At 42.1% G+C, this 12781-nt stretch overlaps 1 long non-coding RNA gene across 1 annotated transcript; it reads left to right on the top strand.

The window, feature by feature from the left end:
- The first annotated feature begins 3676 nt into the window (after nt 1-3676).
- LOC138837325 (uncharacterized) lies at nt 3677-11449 on the top strand. Its single transcript, XR_011375303.1, has 3 exons — nt 3677-3742; nt 9122-9239; nt 10977-11449. It is a non-coding gene; the product is annotated as an uncharacterized lncRNA (long non-coding RNA).
- Nucleotides 11450-12781: the final 1332 nt, after the last annotated feature.

The raw sequence follows: 12781 nt of genomic DNA, 5'->3' as shown, positions 1-12781 counted from the left end.
TTCAGTGATTCTTGATCAATAGTCAAACCACTCATACACTCTACTGTGTTTAAGGAAAAGCTAATCTATTCAAATCATGGTAACTATGGAATGGGAAGGAATCAGTACTTATCTCCACCAGTGACCACTCTATCTTTCTCCCTGACTTTTCAGGGAGCTTCTATGTGCTGTCTTTTCCTCTCCCCTGCCATCCCACTTGCCTGATGATAAACTACCCTGCATCTGTTTCTTGTTTCCCTTTTGTCACAGAAGCTGGCTTTCCACAACTAGGTGTAGGGCAGGTCCTCTACTAGGTCCTCTCCCTGGATGACCTGTCTCATATTTCGGACCATCTCCTGGTGATTTACTCATAGCTTGAGCTTTAGAGTCAGGCCATGGGGTTTGAACTCTGGCTGTGTCACCTACTATCTGTTATTTAACTCTAGTGAGTCTCACTTTCCTCATTTGTGAATGGATCCCATAATGGAAAGGATCTATAGTGAAGAACAAGATGATGTACATGGAATACATGCTCAGCATAGTGCCCAATACTTATGGCACTATTTACCTTTCTCTTTCCATCATCAAGCAGTGTGTGTGTGTGTGTGTGTGTGTGTGTGTGTGTGTGTGTGTGTGTGTGTGTGTGTGTGTGTGTGTGTGTGTGTGTGTGCATTCACGCACTCCTGTTCTGGGGCTTTAACCCAGGACCTGGACTTTGTCCCTGAGCTTTTTACTCAAAATCAGCACTCTAGTAACATTTCCAGTTCTAGCTTTTTTTTTTTTTTTTTTTTTGTGGTTGATTGAAGTTAAGAGTTTTATGGATTTATGGATTGCTTTGGACCACAATCCACAGATGTCTTGAGTAGCTAGGATTACAGGCCTGAGCCATTGGTACCTGGCAGTCTTTTACGTTTTGTTGCTGGGATTAGGGATGGAACTCAGCCTCACACTCATGCTAAGCTTTTTTGCTCATAGTTAACACTCTACTACTTCAACTGCCACTCTACTTCCAAATGTAATAATCCATTTGATTTGTCTGTCTGGGCTGGCTTCAAGCTTTGATCCTCAGATCTCAGCCTCCTGAGTAGTTAGGATTACAAACGTTAGCCACTAGCACCCACTTTATACTTTAGGGTGTACCTGAAATGTCATATCCTCTATCTAGCATGTTTAGGAGATTGAACAAAGGTCTCTGCCTCGCTTAATTTACCAAGTATGTAGTAGAAGCAGAAGGTCATTGATGTGTAATGAGAGAAAGGAAAAAGGAACAGAGACTGAGGGTTTGAAAGTAATTGAGAGTGTGTCCCTTAGAATTTCCCTTAACTGTGTATCAACACATTTTACTGGTTTAAAAAATAATGTATTCTTATTCTAGGAAACTTGGAGGATATAAAACTTACAAAGCATATATTAGCCACCTATAGATTGTTTTATCATCCAAAAAACCTGCCTTTAATATTTTACATTTCCATTGAACTTTTTGTAAGTTGAGGAAGGAGAGTGACATGTAACTAATTAATTATATAATTAGTTGTTCAAAACTCATACTGCTTATTTGGATTGAGACTGTAAACTTAGTGTTTGGATACCTAGTGTCTACTACAGTGTAGGTAGCAGCACAATAAAAAGTTATTGAATGAATCACTGAAAGTAATTTTGCATTTTGATTATTTTTTAAAATTTCATAATATCTCGTGAGTCATTCTCCATGCCATCATTTCTCTATTCTTATACTTGATAGTTTATTGCTTTGGAGTCTCAGATATGATTAGGCTATTCATTTATTGCTGGGCATTTAGAGTGTGTCGGCTCTTCATTTTAATTAGTATGATGACAAACATTCCAATGTATAATTTGGTGCTCGTATCTTAGATCAATTCCTTGAGATGTTTTCCTAGAAGAAAATTTTCTTTGCTCCAAGTAGTCTTTTAAAAATGTTGCCTATTCTATTCCTTCTGATTGCTTCTAAAACATTCACATTTACTGTTGTGTGTATTTTCTGAAAACTTTTGAATAAATGATACCAAATATGTAGGGCTCATTCTTGTCCTTCTGTTCTCAATGTGGAGCATGGATGCTTTTACTCCTGTGCTGGGAACTACCAACAACTACATCCTTGTCTTATTAGATACACCAGTTACAGAGACAAAATAAAAACAGATTATTCTTCGTTCTCTGTACCCTTCCTCTTCTCCCCAGCTTCTTCCTTCTCTTCATCCTTGGCCAAATGCAGCCTTTTAAAAAATTTACTTTTTTTCTCATATAAATTATTCATTCTATGATTATCTTTAAGTAGTTGTACAAAGGAGCTGTCATTTCACAAAGCATTTTATGAATACAATATATCTTGATCAATGCCACCCCTTCCAACATCCTCACCCATCATTCCCCCTCTTGTCTCTTCCCTCACTCTTAATTTCTTCATTCTGTAGGATACACATTGGATTCTTGACCGCATTCTCTTCTTCTCCTGTTCACTTGTCTACCCCTTTCCTCTTGACCCTAATCCCAATCCCTTTCTGTTTCCTGGTGTTTTGTTTTGCTGAACTTTGGTTTTGGATTTCAAAGGAATTACACTATTTGAATTCTCCCTTAAATCTACCGTATTTCAGCCAATACACCTGTATACACTTGCATACTACCCAACGTATTTACTTGTAAGTTTATAAACTAAATCCAGCTTCCCCATACAAGGAGAAACAGCTGTCCTTTCTCTCTGGGCCTACCTTACTTCACTTAATATAATTTTTCCAGGTCTTTGCATTTCTTTACAAATGGCACAATATCATTCCTTCTAATGGATAAGTAAATTCCGTTGCACATTTATCATACATTGTCTTTATCCACTTGCCCATTGAATAGCATCTTGGCAGATTCCCAAGATTAAAAGCTCTGAAAAAGAAAAATATATAAATTTTTAGGAGCTGGGAAGATGGCTCAGAGGTAGAGTGCTTGTCTTACATGCATGAGGACCTGGGTTCGATTCCTCAGCACCACATAAGCAGAAAAAGCCGGAAGTGGTGCTGTGGCTCAAGTGGTAGAGCATGTGCCTTGAGCTGAAGAGCTGAGGGACAGCACCCAGGCCCAAATTCAGGCCCACGACCACAAAAAAAAATTATATTATACATGCTGAAGAAAAATAAGGAAAAGAAGAGAGTGGAAGAAGGAAAGAAAGAAAGTTCGAAAAAATACCAAGAAAGCAAGAATACAGAAAGAAAAGATTAAAAACAACATTGCAGAGTACAAAGACTCGAGAAAAAGAAGGAGAAAGTAGAAGAATAAAAACTTTGGGAGCAATGGGGCTGGGAAGGTGACTCAGTGGTAGAGCGCTTGCCTTGCATGCCTGAGGCCCTGGGTTCGATTCCTCAGCACCACATTAGCAAAAAGAAAAAAGCTGGAAGTGGCGCTGTGGCTCAAGTGGTAGAGCGCTAGCCTTGAGCTGAAGACCTGAGGGACAGCTCCCAGGCCTAGAGTTCAGGCCCCACGATGGACCCCAAAAAAACCAAAAAACTTTGTGGAGCAAATTACTTATTTAGGACCATTTGAAAAATATGCTTATGGTTAAAATTGTAGCTAATAATTGACCAGAGATTTGAAGAGACCTTTGTGATGGCATAATCTTTCGTTTTGCTTTTCTCCAGGGTAAATTTACCTGAGTCTTTCTATTTTCCTTCTAGGGTTTCTTATATTTTGCAATAGCCCAGTTACCCATTTTGTCAGCATCCCTGTCAACATGAGGTGCTCAGAGGGACAGGTATTCCAGGTAGAGTAATGGAGTAGTTGTTTCCTGTTCTGGAAATGTGGCTCCTCTTAATCTGTGTGTGTGTGTGTGTGTGTGTGTGTGTGTGTGTGTGTGTGTGTGTATTCTGGCACTGAGATTTGAACTCAGGGTTTCTACCTCTTGTTTGGATTTTTTGCTCATGGATGGCATTACCCCACTTGAGCTATGGCCCCTCCACCTCTGGCTTGGAGATCACTGGATATGTCTGCCCAGGCTGGCTTCGTCTGCCCAGGCTGGCTTCAGATCTAGGTCCTCAGATCTTAGCCTCCTGGCTACCTAGAATTAATAACCACATTCTAAGCTTCTTTTGTTGTCTTACAACCATTAACAATAATGATTCTACACTTTGGTCTCAGTCTTCTTTAGTCTCTTAAAAAGAGACTGAGGATAACAGGATTTGTTTGCGTTGGTTGTATCTAGTGATTCCACATAAGAAATAAAACAAAAAGTTCAAATATCAACTTGTTAATTACATAAAAATAAAACCATCATATGTTAACACAGACATAGTCATATGAAAAATTTTCTGAAACAGAAAATGATATTGAGAAAATGGCATTGTTTTACATTTTTTGTCTTATCTATTTAACATCTGGTTTAATAGATAGCAACTTGATTCTTACTTGATATGATGTAGAATGGTATTATGTTAAATGTATAAAGAAAATCTGCTCTCACTCTAAGGCCTGGGAGAATATGTTAATGGCTTTTTTGATAGCTATAGATATTCTTCTTTGGTGTTTTACTAAAACTTGACAAGTGGGTAGTTTCTGAAATCTTAGTTACAATGTGTAACTTGGAAACACAGCTGTAGACTTTATTATACACAATCCACTGGCTTAATTTATACTTCAAATAGCTCTTTTCCCCATGTATGCTTTTGTCACAATATACCTTAGTGATTCAGGGAAAGAGCCATTTTCCTAAACATTGACATGTTTATTTTTATAATAAAAGAATCATATTCATTAATATTTCCATCAGTCTCATTTGAAAAAACTCTTCAAGTCTTGTGATGCTGACAAGTTTATGGTAGCAGATATCAGCTTTCCAAAATTTATTGGAAGTATTGAAATTCTTTTATTGGTAACAAGCTTTGGCAGAGATTTTCCTTTAAGTACTTCATTGATCTTGTGTGTGTGTGTGTGTGTGTGTGTATGTGTGTGTGTGCATGTGTGCGTGCGAGCACTCGCACTCATGTGCATGCTGGTCCTTGGGCTTGAACTCAGGGCCTGGGCACTGTCCTTGAACTTTTGGGCTCAAGGCTAGAATTCTACCACTTGAGCTGCATATGCGTTTTCAGCTTTTTTGGTAGTTAATTGGAGATAAGAGTCTCAAGGAATTTGTCTGAGCTAGTTGTGAACTGCAATCCTTAGATCTCAGCCTCCTGAGTAACTAGGATTACAGGAGTGAGCCACTGGCCCTCAGCATCACTTCACTGATCTTTTGAGAAAATATCTTCCAAATACCCATATCAGAATAACAATAGCTTCCCTCTTCGTCAACAAGCCCTTCAAGTAAAATGGGCTTGAGGTTGAATTAAAGTAACAATAAAAAGACAATGTTAGGTGAATATCTACTGTCCTCCTTCTTCTGTGTTTAATGGTAAAGAATATGTAACAATTGTACAGTTAAACACTGTCTCCATGTGGGCTAAGGCTCTTGCAGCTTTATCAGCCTTTGCTTTTGTGTAGAGTGCAAATGTCAACATGGTAGAAACAGCCAAGTGGTGTATATTATTCTGAAAACAGTTTGGGCTTTATGGGCCCCTTGAGAGGCCCTGGAGGCCTGCCAAAGGACTGTGCATCATACCTAGAGAGCTGCCAGTTTCTGATGCCTCTGACGCACGTCAGTCATGTTGCATTTTCCACAGATCCTATAGCACAAGTGGGCTGTGGGTCTTTAAAGATGGAAGGACAATAGCATCACAGCCCAGCATGTGACAGGTACTATGCCAGGGGCATTATCCCACAGCAACCCTGGAAATGGGTTCTGTTTATTTCCACTCTCACATACAGATGCTGAGAGCCAGAGAGATGAGTGAATGTATCTCAGCTCTCACAGTGAGTGACTAGTGGAGACAGTGGGGAAATCTCAGCCACGTAACTTGGCAGCCCATGCTCTCCCTGCCGTTGTAGCTGGAGAGGCTAACCATATTGACAAAGCGAAAGCCTCATTTCCAGAGGGGCAGGAAGTCCACACAGGCTGAGAGTCAATGGCTGAGTGACAAGTCAAAGAGGTCTGCCTTGACTCTACTTTCCCATTTGGTTCTTCTAAAAGTGCTCTGGAGTGGCCAGTCACAGTTCTTTTTTCTCATCCTTATGCTAGAAGCTGACACTGCCTAGCCAGCAAGTACCCCTCATACCTGTAGGGGAGACCTTTGCTTTCTCACTCAATGCCAAGAACTTGGGCCTTTTTTATTCAGTCCCCTCCCCTCCATTTCCCAACAAGGTCATTCAGTCACAGGCCAGGCACTGACTGGTGGCAAAAGGCCTTCTTTCCCTGGGTATCTGAGATAGACACTCAAAATGGCACCTTATCTTGGGGTGCAGTTCTACAGTTAGCTGGAAAGCTCTTACCTGCTGGCAGGTAAGGAGACAAAGGGGCAAGCTGAGCATTTGATTGTAGAGAGAGAAGCCCAACAAGTACCCTGAGGTTCTGGAGCCTGATGACAATGAGGTTTGAAGGAACCGAGGAAAAGCAGCTCAAATACAGCTTGAGTCTCTTTTGTTTTATGGATATCCAACCAAAGGGCAGGGAGGTGCTAAGTCATGTAGTCCACAAAGTAACAGTACCATATGTCCCACTGGTTCCCATTCCTCCTGATGCTTGATCCCCAAAACACAGGCAGTGCAGATGAGCAGAGGTCTCCCAGCCTAGAGTCTCCTATCTAAATTCTCAGTGCACTTGGGGTACAAGTGACCATGAGAGTTTTTCTACCAGAGCTCAGGACCTGGGGGACAGAAACCTGTGCCAATGGAGTCTTGTGAACAGGAACTGAGACAGAGAGAGAGAGGGAGGGAGGGAAGGAGAGAGTGAGACAGAGAGAAAGAGAGAAAGAGAGAGAGAGAGAGAATCTTTTGTGTTCCTCAGGACTCCTTCTCAGTTTGTGATAGTTTTTCTTCTTCATGTGGCTCTAACTGCATGTTCAAATTCAAGGGGGCATTCAGTTCAGTGTGAGATTCTTTTCCTTCCAATGAGCTGCTTTTGCCTTTGTTCTTTTGTTTATATTCTCTGGACAATCAACTATTCCGGAAAGTTGCAGGTCTCCTGGATGCGGAAGAGGGGAAATTTCAGGACAGTTCCTGAATGTCTAGGCTTTCAAAGTCCTATTCAAGGCCAGCATGTGACCTGTAGAATAAAGTCATAGGGTGGGCAGGGAGGTCCTTCAAAAGTTGGGGATGCAACAGATGAGAAGGCTTGTTTTTACCTCAAGAGTTCTTGTTTGCTTTCCATGCTGGGGTAGAATCTCCAATGGCCAGGAAAAGTAATAGAAACAGTACTGCATTAACTATCAACTGGGATTAACTATGTGACTCCAGATTTTGTTAACTAAGACAAAAGAGATTTACATTATGATAGTCCTCTTCTTTTTCCTTTCTTTTTCTTTCTTTCTTTCTTTTTTTTTTTTTTTTTTGGTCAGTCATGGGGCTTGAACTCTGAGCCTGGGCACTGTCCCTCAGCTCTTCAGCTCAAAGGGAGCGCTCTACCACTTGAGCCACAGCGCCACTTCTGGTTTTCTGGTGGTTTATTGGAGATAAGAGTCTCGTGGACTTTCCTGCCTGGGCTGGCTTTGAACCACAATCCTCAGATCTCAGCCTCCTGAGTAGCTAGGATTACAGGCGTGAACCACCAGCACCTGGCTTTCTTTCTTCTTTTCATGCTCTGTCTACAGGCATTTGCTGAGCATCTACTATGCTCAAGGCTCTGCCTAAAAAGTTGGGAATTCAGCAATGAAAGGGGCAAGCAAGTCCTCTGCTCTGGCAAAGCTGATATTCCTCTAGGCGTATCTGACAATGGGATGTCAGGCTATGCCAAGCAGGACAGATGATGGCCTAGGCTGTAGTGAAGGAATTGGCATGTCAGACAGGGGAGAGACAGGCTCAGATTTACCCAACGTTAGGAAGAATCCAGGTGAGGAGAGAAGAGGGGATCAAGAGGGGGAGGGAAAGAAACAAGAAGAGGGAGAGGGAGGAGAGGATGAGAGAAAGAGAGAGAAAAAGAGAGAGGCAGATCAGTAGAAAGAGAGGAGTGAGAGTGAACAAAACAGGAAGAAAGAAACAGAGAGGGAGAAAGGAAGAGAGGCAGAGAGACACAGAGAGCACATGCCTCTAAAATGTGCCTGGAAGTGATCTGGGGAGATTCATTTATTTGTTGGAATGTGCACCCCCATAATGGCTGGCTTTACCTTCCACGCATGGGTCCTTCAGGATCAGCTCCACTTTGTTTCCAGTCAATGGCCTTTTCCATGGGACTCAACACTACCCTCGGGTCCCAATTAAACCTCCTTCACTCAGCAGATCTGTGTTTCAGACAAAAGTTACTTTTCAGAGTAGATCTACTGTTAAAAAGCAAATGAAAAAAGGACTTTCCCCTCTCCTGTGTATCTGGGGTCCATAGCCTGAATGATGCTTCATTTTCTTCCTTATTCTAACAAGATTCTAGAGCTTTGGGTCCAATGACCTGATGCCCTCCTTGGAGAAATGGAGAAAGTTCAGCTCGGACACAGGAAGGTCTTTTTGTAATGCATGGTGACAGAGTTAGCTCCAGACTGGTGGAGCTGGGATCCTGCTCTGGTGTCCTACAGACCCAGGGCTGCTCCTGTTACCTCCCAAGCCACGTGCTGCCTCTCCTCCATAGCTACCTCATACACTCAGAGAATAATGATAATAGCTCATGTTTCCTAAGAACTTGAATTTCCTCTTGCAATGTTGTTCTGTTCTTCTCTGAGGACATTTTCTGAGAAGGGGAACTCTCTGTAGGTTTCTGTTTTTTTCTTTTAAGCTAAATATTATCTTTTACTCTGAGCCAGGCTCTGTGCTAAAGGCTTTCCACTCAGTATTTCATTTAGCCCTCACACACTCCCTGTGAGAATCATTATTACTGTAATTCTGTGTGTGTGTGTGTGTGTGTGTGTGTGTGTGTGTGTGTGTGTGTGTGTGTGTAGGTACTGGGCTTTAAACTCGGGGCCTTGTTCCACTTGCTAGGCTGGGGCAATATCACTGAGCGATGCCTCCAGTCCTGTTTTTTTTTTTTTTTTTATCACTGATTACTTTTAGAACAGGGTCTTACATCCTGCTGGTCTGTACTTGAGCTGTGATATGCTTACTTATAGTCTTCCTGTGTTTGCTTGTATTTCAGGCATGTGCTACTACATGCAGTTTACTGCCATTGAGATGGAGTCTTAGATTTTTCCACATGGCTGTTCTGGTGCTGTTACCTTCCCAATCTCTGCATCTCACCTAGCTTGGGATGACAGGTAATTAGTCACCACAATGTGCCTAGTTATGAGTTGAGAGGGGGGGGGGGGGTCTTGTAAACTTTTCTGCCAAGTGTGGCCTTGAACTGAGATCCTCCCATTTCCGGCCTCTCAAGTTGCTAGGGTTATTGGTATGACTCCAACATTTGAGTTATTATAACCATTTTTTATTGAAAGATTGAGTTCAAGTTCACATAGACAGAAAATTGTGGACTTGGGCTAAGGATGTAGTAACTGTAGACCTACTAGGCTAGTCATCTTAGCACCTGTGCTCAGCTACATAGAATAATTCTGTTGGAATAGCTGTGCTTTCAGACAGATGGATGACAGAGAATTTGTTGCTTTATTTTAGTTGTCTTGTCTTAACTTCATTATTGTAGCAGCTGGACCATGCAGGGGCTTACCAACTACAGCCTTTCTCTGAGAGGTTGTTGACACATGAGTTAGCATTGTTAGCATCACTGAACCTTGACATCCTGGCATCTAGTGATGCAATAAGGGAAGATAGATGGGCCCAAAGGCTACTAGCTAGCTATGGTGGCCAGCAGCCTGTGAAGTCTCCAACAGGAGCATATGATTGGCAACCTCAATCAATCAAGTTTTATCTCTTGGAGAACAGTATGTTGGTGACAAGGATATGTTGCATATAATCAGGGAAGGCAGCAACAGTGGCCCCAGGTTGATGGACAAATGAGATAATCTAGTCACTGAGAGTGAAATCATTCCAGTGTCTGAACAACATTGGGGCTTCCATTGGTTCTGGTTCTACAGATAGAATAGCTTCTTCCTCAGTTCTCTGTGATTTTTAAAAAAAAAATTTTTTGGTGCCAGTACTATGTCTTGGACTCAGAACTTGTGCTAGTACTTGGCTTTTTTGCTCAAGGCTGACACTCTACCACTTGAGCCACAGCTCCACTTCTGGCTTTTTTGCCAGTTTAACTGGTGATAAGCATTTCATTGACTTTTCTAATTTAATCATTACTTCTATGTGGGGAAAAAGAAAGAGAAAGCTCAGAGCTTTACCACCTCATTTTGCTTACTAGCAGAAAAGAAGAGCCTTGAATCCTGATCTGGGTTGCAATAGAAGCCTGGGTATTTCCCCACAGTGTCTAGCACTGAGGAGCTCAGGGGCCCTGGGAGGGAGGTGCTATGCCATCTCTTCTGTGGGTGGGAAGAGCAGGAGGGTAAGTGACCAGTCCTGGGACAGCCAGGACTAGAGCCTAAGGCTGGATCCAGGTCTGGCACTCCTCCCTTTCATTGGCTGCTCTCCTGCATCTCCTAGAACTCCTGGAAACCTCCAACAGTTTACTTCCATTGTTTCCCATGGAATCACTTGAGACAATGTAGTACCACTATGGGAATTTGGTGTGCAGAAGGGCTGGATCGATTTTGGGTGTTCCCGTGGGAGGACAAGGGATTAAAAAGTCCATTCAAACTGGTGTAAACCTTTGAAAAACAAACACACACTCAGTCTCTCTCTCTGTGTTTCTATGTTTCTGTGTGTGTGTGAGAGAGAGAGAGAGAGAGAAAGAGAGAGAGAGAGAGAGAGAGACAGAGTGAGAGAGAGCGAGAGAGAGAGAGAGAGAGGGAGGTAGAAGAAGAGAGAGAAAGAGAGAGAGAGAGAGAGAGAGAGAGAGAGAGAGAGAGAGAGAGAGAGAGAGAGAGAGAGAGAGAGAGAGAGAGAGAGATAGTAGCATGCCAGGGCAATGGAGTCACAGCCATGTCTTCAACCTTCAGGCAAGAGACACCCACGACTGGAGGGACAGTCTGGGTCTGCTGATAAGAAGGACTTCTCCCCTGCCACCCAGGGAGTGCTGACTCTACAGACTGAAGCCAGGAGTCTCTAAAGTGCTAGCCAGAGCACAGGGCCCTCAGCCACATCACTCTTCAACAGACAAGACACCGCCTGTACACCATGCTGGCCTCCTGCTGTTGTCATCTCACTTGTGGGAGATGAGGGTGACTTCCTGGCACCCCAGAAAGGGAGGGTTACATAATAGCACAAAAACTAAAGTTTCTTGTTAGGCCCTTCTGAGATTGTGAAAATAATAAAGTTGAAGAAGTAAACATGGTCAATATCATAAACTGACATGTTTAATTGAAACCCCTTTGTACAACTAAAGATAATAAAAATGTATATATAAAAATGAAAAGAAAAACAACAGTCTCAACTGTAAACTATCAAATGTAAAGGTTAAGGCTGTGCATAAAGTGTGTATATATAATAGAATAGAATGCATATGTTATACAATATATTCTATAATATGTGTATTATATGCATGTGTTATATATTCTATAATATATTATAGTTATCTAGAATTATATTTATATGTGTATAAATTATATGTTCTATAATATGTATATTACAGGACATATTCTATAATGTATAATCTGTTTACTGAATGAAATATGTATATATAAAATATATGTAATAATTATATTTGTATATTGCATAATACATAAAATATGTGAAGTCTATATATTAGCAGAAACTGCCGAAATGATCACTCATTTACCGAAGAGATTTTCCACTCTGTGGCTCAGTGCAAGATGTCATTTTGAAGAAAGGATTCTGTTACTGACAAGTAACAGAATTCTTTTTCTAAAATACCACAGCTACATCTAGGCAGAGGTATGTGTATATCACAATGAACACTCCCCCGCATTGTACAATTACTATGTACAAATAAAAGTGTGTGGAAAATCCAACCTAGTTACAAGCCTGGACAGAAATCAAATAATTGTGCTTGTTTACCAGAGAAGTAGAAGAAACCAAATGCTCACCTTGAGCTAAGCCAGCATCTTGCTCCGCCCCCTCCCCTCCCACACCCCACCACTTCCCCTCCACACATACCTGGGTTATCTGGGAGAGAAGCAGCTTACTTCTGTCCCTGCCTTGCATGTGCTGACCTTTCAGTTTTGGTAACACAGGCTACAGTTCCTAGCTGCCCCTTGACAGGATGGTCGGGACCTGCTGATGGTTCTGATGAAAGCAGGAACTGACCTGTGACCCTGTGTGTTGCTACTCAGAGACAGAACCAGAGGTCTTGCTGCAGATTCTGGCTCCATAGATCTGGGAGCCAGGAGTCAGAGGGCAGGTGGGGTGGGATGGTGTTGTGCAGCATTCTGGGAACAAGAGTTGCAGCTTCTGTTTCCTTCTGTGGGAGGACAAGGGATTAAAAAGTCCAATCACACAGGTGTAAATCTGAGTAAAACACACTCACTCTATCATACACACACACACACACACACACACACACACACTCACACACACACACATACACACACACACACATTCTTGGTTCAGTTCAGCTGCAGTCGGTGCTTGGTGAAAGTGGTTTAACTAGTTAGGGCAGGTATTCTGCTTCCATGTCTCCAACTAGCCTCACCACAGCAGGCAAAAGCTCATGGTCTTTCTCCCAGCTGCAGCCTAGCAGCTAAACCTGACTGTCATGGCCAGTTTAGCTAGCTCTGCATCCTTCGGATAACTCATTTCCCCAGCAGCATTAAGACAGACACTAGACATAGTATGGCCACAGGCT

Source organism: Dipodomys merriami, unplaced genomic scaffold, assembly GCF_024711535.1.
Source record: "Dipodomys merriami isolate MVZ:Mamm:240054 unplaced genomic scaffold, mDipMer1.0.p SCAF_27, whole genome shotgun sequence".
NCBI classification, from domain to species: domain Eukaryota; kingdom Metazoa; phylum Chordata; class Mammalia; order Rodentia; family Heteromyidae; genus Dipodomys; species Dipodomys merriami.
The sequence above is the reverse complement of the archived record's forward strand: the minus strand, read 5'-3'. Positions and strand labels throughout refer to the sequence as shown.